Source organism: Lutjanus erythropterus, chromosome 14 (genome assembly GCF_056507025.1).
Source record: "Lutjanus erythropterus isolate fLutEry1 chromosome 14, fLutEry1.hap2, whole genome shotgun sequence".
In the NCBI taxonomy this organism is placed as follows: Eukaryota; Metazoa; Chordata; class Actinopteri; order Lutjaniformes; family Lutjanidae; genus Lutjanus; species Lutjanus erythropterus.
This window is the reverse complement of record NC_139330.1, coordinates 35,493,912-35,501,358: the sequence shown is the minus strand read 5'-3', so window position 1 is coordinate 35,501,358 and position 7,447 is coordinate 35,493,912. Positions and strand designations below refer to the sequence as shown.

The window sequence follows — 7,447 nt, the reverse complement described above, 5'->3', positions numbered from 1 at the left end:
ACATAGGCATGTGACACAAGGCAACGTACTTAACACACCGATCAATGGTGTCTCTCAGTTCATCTGAACCCCATTCACACCGGCTGCCACTTGCTTTCTCCCTTTCACACTGCTCTGCCACTCTCAACCACACTCTCAAACATTCCGACATGTAACGGAGATCCCACTCCGGATCTCCCTTATCAAAACTCAGTTGCTCTCTTGCCAACTGTAATTTTTCACTCTCAAACGACCCTCCACATGGCCATTCACCCTTAGTCCATTCAGTCATCAAAGAGGAAAATGGGATCACACACTTCCAACCTTCCTTTCTACCAACAATTCCACCGGGGGTGTGTGGGGGAAAAAAATTTTCAGCAATCGTCTTACTAGTGTGATCTGGCGTTCTTTTTGACATAGCTGGTGAGGTTGCTTTAGCAGTTAGCTCATGGGACTTTAAGACTGGTTTGGGGGAGGTAGAGTCAACATTGCGAGTGGTTTTTAAGATTGGTCTGGGTGAGGTGGAAACATTATAGCGAGTGGTTCTTGGAGAACTGACCATAGGTCTGTGTCTGGGCTCTGCTGTGGACTGATTATTACCCATTGCAATATTCAGATCAACAATTCAAACACATATACAGCACAGCATATACAAGCAACACATCACAAAATACTTCAGCTGCATCATGGGACTTCACACTCTTGTATTTTCATTAGTATTTAAATTTGGCAAAGTGGTTGCGGTATGAGACTTTAAAGATTTCAAATTTCTTTATTTTGTGTACACAATTCGGCGCCTAGGCCTCTGAAGCAGAACTTAGCAGAGCCTCTTTGTTCCCACAGGTCATAGATGCACTCACAGATATTGGTTAACCGAAATAAGCCTATTTCATCCTACCCCAGAACGTCTTCCCAAGGGTTAACTTCACTGTGCACTCTTATCTAAGACGGGCTCAGCCCGCAGCTGTCCCGGAACCAAACACTTGATATCAGTCTCTTTTTTACCGACCACAGATATTACTTTAAAATTCCACTTTTACACATATTTGTTTTTTACATGAGTTGAACCAATGCTTTAAATTTGCTTTAATTCTATTTTAGTTATAGCCGAATTTGCTACGCATTAATTTTAGATTCCGTCAAACTCAAACATGGTAAGGCAAAGAAATTGATTTGCACTTACCAGTTTGTTGTTCTGTTGGAATCCTGCCGACAACGCCAAATTGTAGTGGAAATTCTGAAGAATGGTTCACTCAGACACTGAAGAAGAGTTCGGGAGTCCCAGATGACTTACACAGGAGTATTTAATGAAGCTCGATCGAGGAGAATTCAGATTAGCAATACACTTTGAATATTGTGACTGCCAACCCAATTCTGAAGGTTACTTCTCGAGTGAAGGTATTTAACTGTCCCCTGACATTCACTGGAATTTGACACGCCACCATGTATGGGCCTGATGTGTCTATCTATGTGTACACAAATTCTATTGGGCATAAGTGCAAAACAAGAAGCTATGCACCTCTTTGCTCTAAATCACTGTATCTGTCGGCCTTGCTCATGTATTGTGCCCTGCTAGAGAATGTGGAGACAGTCTGTCTGCCCGATAAGCCATAACCTTGGGACCTCAGGAGAAAGTATCTGGGGGATGCACTACTCTCCTACTTGTGCAGCTGTGGACTGTAGTTGTGCAGAGTGACCAACTACTAGTGTGCCTGTTCAGGTTAGATGACCTATGACTGGACCCTTCATGACTGCATCGTCACCCATATAAAGAGAGACTCAGGGAACAATCTAAGAGCTAGTGAGGCAAGTGAGGCAAATTCCACAACAGGTAGGAGCGGGAAATGTGGAAATGTGTGGGTGGAAATGGGTGTATGTATGAGTGCTGAAAATAAGGATTCAAACCCAAACTAATATGGCAAGACAGCCATGAGGAATGGTGGCAGCAGCCCAGCCAGAGAGAGAAAGAGTCTAGGGAGAGCAGCCCTTTTATGCCCTCTGGCTCCTCCCAACTCTCAGGTGCAACCAGTCTCACTGACGACCCACCCAGTCTCTGGGTGAACAAAACAAGACACATGGGTGGGCCGTCACAGAAGATTGTGAAGGCATGAAGCATGAAGAAGGTCTTCCTGATTGAACTTATGCTGAGCTTCATTTCACCATCTGGTTTATGTAGCCTGACTCAACTTTCTTCAGAGGGTTGGACAAGGTGTCAGTTGTTTGTCTCTTTGCACCACTGGCTCGAGCAATAGAGAGTTCCATAGAGATGATGTCTAATAATGATAGGATCCACACAGAACTCAGGAGTTTGTGGTGGGGCTTCCACTTTAATACTAACATGTTTATGGCAGTTGGTCGTATGTCTTTTATGAAGTTGCATCTTTTATGTCTTTTTTGTTGTTACGACCTTTTATTGTCCCTGAGGTCGTTCATGTAGTTTTCTTTTGTTGTGTTTGTTGTGTGTGGCATCGATGGATGCACCAAGGAATCGTCTTTTCTATGTGTTACTGTTCCATTCAAGTTGAAAACAGTCTTGATGTTGGGATGATGCAAAATAAAAATATTCAATAAATCTCTTCAAATGCTTCAAAAGTGGAATAATGATTCTGTGAGAACAACCAGTACAGGTTAAAACCCAAATGCACGACAAAGGCAACAGAGTTCACTTTACTAAATGAGTTCAGGCAGAGTCAAAACCAGAAAATCAGACAAATCAGCAGAGATGGGCAGGGAAAACCAGGTGCAGGCAATGAACAAATGCATGAGCTGAGAGGGGGGTGTGATCTGAAATAACAGGAGAGTTAGTGATGAGACATAAAAACAAAACCAGATGAAAACAAACTAAGAGTTGGGATTCCTGACAGAGTCTGTTTTTAAAATGTAAGGTGGAGAAAATAGATATTTGTAAAAGTAAAAAGTTGTCAGAAAATCAAGTAAAGTGCACATACCTGAAAAATGTATTTAAGTACAGTAACAAAGCATTTGTACTTTGCTACTTCCCACCTTGCAGTGTGAGGGATGATTGTCTCCTGAACTTGATCAATTCTCATTTAAATCTGTGATGTGTTCAGGGCTTTTCTTTGCAGGATCTCGGGGTCTGTTTTTAGGATCCAGAGGTGATGTGAATGGCCTTGGGAAAGTTTGTCCTTGATTCCTACAATTAAGGCATGTTGATCACCCTACACCCACCCAGTGTCTTTTTGCATGTCTTAGCTATTAAGTTTTATATTTAGTATTTATAATCTATTACGTTGCTACGCAGTCAGGTACATTACGTTTAACTTTAAATTAAACAACAAACAAAGGTGTGTGTGGGGGATTAAACAGGCAACTGGCTGGACTGCAGTACTGTAAACCTACAGCCCTGAGGTGTCAGCATGTCAAAGTTTGCATAGTCATTTGCATTCCTTTGTTCTGTTTGTGGCTTCCATGTATTACATTATGCATATAAATAGAGAAGTAATGCAACACAAACCTTACCTTTGAAAGCTACAGCACAACAATGAGTTTTTTTCAACAAAGTTTATTGTTTTCTCCTCTTCATCCACACAATTTACAGTAAGGTGGCAAGTAATATCACAAAGGGGGCTACTGATGATGTGCTTATGCTTCTAATGCAGATAGAAGTCATAGATTGTGAAAACTGAACTTGTTGGGAGTGCCAAAAAGAGTCATAAATCCGGGGTGAACTGCCCCAGAGGGTGGCCTCGGGGCAGGACACAGGCTGAGCAGATAATCTCAGGTGGATGACCTGGGGTCAGGATAGAGGCAGAGCTGGAGACCTCAGAGTGACATCCAGGAGGCAGGGTAGAAGCAGAGTTAGAAACCTCAGTCGGATGGCCTGAGGTCAACCCAAGAGAGCAGAGCATATCTGGAGGGTGACCAGGTGGCAAGGATGAAGGACGAAACACCTCTGGAGGTCAGCGTGGGAGACTTTGGAACCCCTCTGGAGGTTGGTGACGAAGGCAGCAGTGATCAGGAGGCTGCTAACGAAGCGAAGATGACAGGACCCCTGTGGCAACTGACGGCAAAGACAAAGGTGGTGGCAGCCCTCTGGTGGCCACAGCACTGGTGAAAATGAAGGTGGGACCCCTTTGGCGAACGGTGGCACTGGTGAAAATGATGGCAGGACCCCTATGTTGGTCAGCGGCATTGGTGTAGATGAACACAGGAACCCTCTAGCAGAGGAGCAGTAAGCCAGACACGAAAATGTGATCCCTTGGGTGGTTGAGCAAGAGACTAAAGGTGAACATGAGACGTCTCTAGATGCCAGCAACGAGGATGGGACCCCTCCAGCAGACATAAGACAACAAAAACAAAGCCGGGATCCCTCTGGAGGCTGGCAACAGTGGTGAAGATGAAGGTGGATTTCTACAGGAGGCCAAAGGTGTAGACAAAAACTCTCCAGATGCTGGTGACGACGACAGGACTCCTCCAGTATCAGGCAAAGGCAGGACTCCTCTGGCGAGACCCCTCTGGAGGCTGATGACAATGGTGAAAAGGGGGCGAGCGCTGAGGCGACAGAGCATCCATCAGGTCAGTCAGGGAGACTGTAGGCAGCTGCAGCTCAGGATTGGCAGGAGGTGATTGTGGTCCAGTTGGAGCAGGAGGAGGCTGCGGCAGAGACAACTCAGCCAGGACTGGAGGTAGCTGCAGCCCAACCAGGACTGGAGGTGGCAACAAAAACCTCAAACCATGACAGTTTAGTGTTTCTTCTAACATTGTTCCCCCCTCTGAAAGAAGCACAATATTTAATTTATGTTATTTAGCTGATTCATGTACACTTTGTCCCTTAGGATTTGTCCCTCCATGAGTCTTCATAAATGAGGACACAGCTATCAGCTGCCTCAGCAGCCTCAACCACAGTTTTAACATAAGTGTCATTCACTTTGGCAGGCTGTGCTTAAAGTGCTCCAAAACAATTAATTCAGTCAGTTCCTTAAAATCATACATTTGCAAGTTCTCGCCCCTAATTTACACCAGGCGGGGCTGTGCCGCGGCACTCGGAGACATATGCTGCCATTCAAGTCAATGCTGTAATTTACACCAGAAGCGCCGCGGCGCGTCTCAGCAGTGTCTCAGCAGCGTCCCAGAAGCGGCTCGGTGCTCTGCTCAGCGGAGAATACACAGTGAGTCTATTTTTGACAAATGACGCATCAATTGGCACAGAGCAGGTCGAACGAGTAGGAAGTCAGGCACAGAAAACAGGGGAGAATACGGTTGATTTTCAAAATAAAAGACCCCGTGCTGACTCGAGATCATAAAGACAGACAGAAAATAAACAATTTAACTACGTAGCCTGCTTATGCATGGTAGAAGCACAAAGAGCAAGGAAAGAAGACTTAATAAACAAAATCAGAGCAAGTAAATATAATCAGATGGGCAAAACACTCCACTGCTGAAACGCTTCTGACATGCTGCTGGTGTAAATTGAAGTCATGTGCATGACGAAGCAAAACAGCGGCGCAGCCATGCCTGGTGTAAATTACGGGTCAGCCACTTCTCAAAAGCTACTTGTTGCTGTTGTGCAAAATGCAAATAAGTCTGTCCCAGTTGTACTGGGACTAAGTCATATGCTTTCAGCACTGCCTGTCAAACCACCATACCATACACTTCCTGGGCCTTCCCTGTTAGGGAACCCTTCATGCAGGTTACCCAGTCCTCTCTAGGCCAGTCATGCTGCACAGCAATCTTCTTAAACATCTCAAAGAATAGAACAAAGACAAAAACTTATTTACATCAAACATTTCTTGCTGTCCTGATGTCTGCAATCTAAAAGCAAGCTTCATTTTCTCATGCTCCTGCTCTTTTTCCTTTTGCTGTTGCTCACACTCCCTCATTTTCTCTAGTTCCTGTCGCTCATGCTCACTCTTCTGACACTTTCTCTTCTCTTGTGCTATAGCTAATCCTCCTAAAACAAGGTGAGACCATAATCCAAACATCAACCCCAAATTGCACAGGACAAAGACATCACCTGAGTAGACCAACAGAAGTGTTGTTGAAGGGGAGAGAGGAAACGTCGCAGTGGTTCTTCATTTCCAGTCCATGTGTGCTTGTCGGCACAGGAGCAAGAGGGAAGAATGAGTCCTTCCTCTCATCCATGGGACTTCGTCAGCTGTAAAGGACTGGTGGGGCGTCCCAGGGATTTAACCTCTGCGGCGCATCATTGAAGCCATTCATAGCGCCCGGTCCCTTGCTGTGGTAACGAGAATATTGTGCGAGAATGGCTGTCATTCCTGCCTTCTTTGGCCTCCTTTGCACATCACAAAGCCATACGAGGATCGCCACAACCACACAGCAACAGCATGGAACTCAGTTGGCGACGCTGTGGAGGCCAGGTCGCTTCTCTTCAGACTGTCCGCCCCAGGAGTGAATTCAGTCCCTTTTCTCGGGTGACCTAAACCACCCAGTGTACGGTCGAAGTCTGGAAGCCAAGGCCACTGGCCGTTTGCCATAATCCAGCAAGTTTGGCCACAGGGCCGTCACTGTGCTTGTCTGAAAAAGAGACACGAATTGGAAAGACAGACGGCCCCGTCAACAAAGGTTTCATTCAGGAGGTGCTTGTTTGGGACAAGTGCGGGAAGTTAGCAAGAGCATGTTTGCTTATCAACATGAAAAGAGGGGAGATTAAAACCACCAAGCTGCGACGAGGATGGGATTCAAACCCACGCGTGCAGAGCACAATGGATTAGCAGTCCATCGCCTTAACCACTCGGCCACCTCGTCTTTGGCGCCTTTGCTTCCAAGTGACCACCCAGCCAGTTCTAATGAGCGCAAACAAAGTTGAAGCCAGCTAAGCCAACCTTTCTTGCAATGCAGGACGCCCTTGTTCACAGGGGAATTAGCTCAAATGGTAGAGCGCTCGCTTAGCATGCGAGAGATAGCGGGATTGATGCCTGCATTCTGCACGAGGCTTTGCTTTACTGTCCTCCGTGGTGGAGATACGGAGGGAAATCCAGCGAGACACAAGACAAACCTTGGAAGGACGTGTTCAACACACTGTTGGTGGCGTTAGGTGCTCCTGTCACCACCCGAAATGAAGCCAGTGAGCTAACTTCCTTACGGTGCGCTCCAGTTTATGGGCTGTCAAATTTCCAAAGAAGCTTCGAGGGAGGGCAACTTGCCTCGACTTGAGTGTGGATCCTTGACAGTGGTTCTTCCTCTCATCCATGGGACTTCGTCAGCTGTAAAGGACTGGTGGGGCGTCCCAGGGATTTAACCTCTGCGGCGCGTCATCAAAGCCATTCATAGCGCCTGGTCCCTTGCTGTGGTAACGAGACCATCGTGCGAGAATGGCTGTCATTCCTGCCTTCTTTGGCCTCCTTTGCACATCACAAAGCCGTACGAGGATCGCCACAACCACACAGCAACAGCGTGGAACTCAGCTGGCGACGCTGTGGAGGCCAGGTCGCTTCTCTTCAGACTGTCCGCCCCAGGAGTGAATTCAGTCCCTTTTCTCGGGTGACCT

The 7,447-nt window shown here is 46.4% G+C and overlaps 1 non-coding gene across 1 annotated transcript; it reads right to left on the bottom strand.

Moving 5' to 3' along the window:
* Nucleotides 1-6,623: 6,623 nt before the first annotated feature.
* Nucleotides 6,624-6,705, bottom strand: trnas-gcu (transfer RNA serine (anticodon GCU)). The gene has a single exon. It is a non-coding gene; the product is annotated as a tRNA-Ser (tRNA).
* Between the last annotated feature and the right edge of the window lie 742 nt (nucleotides 6,706-7,447).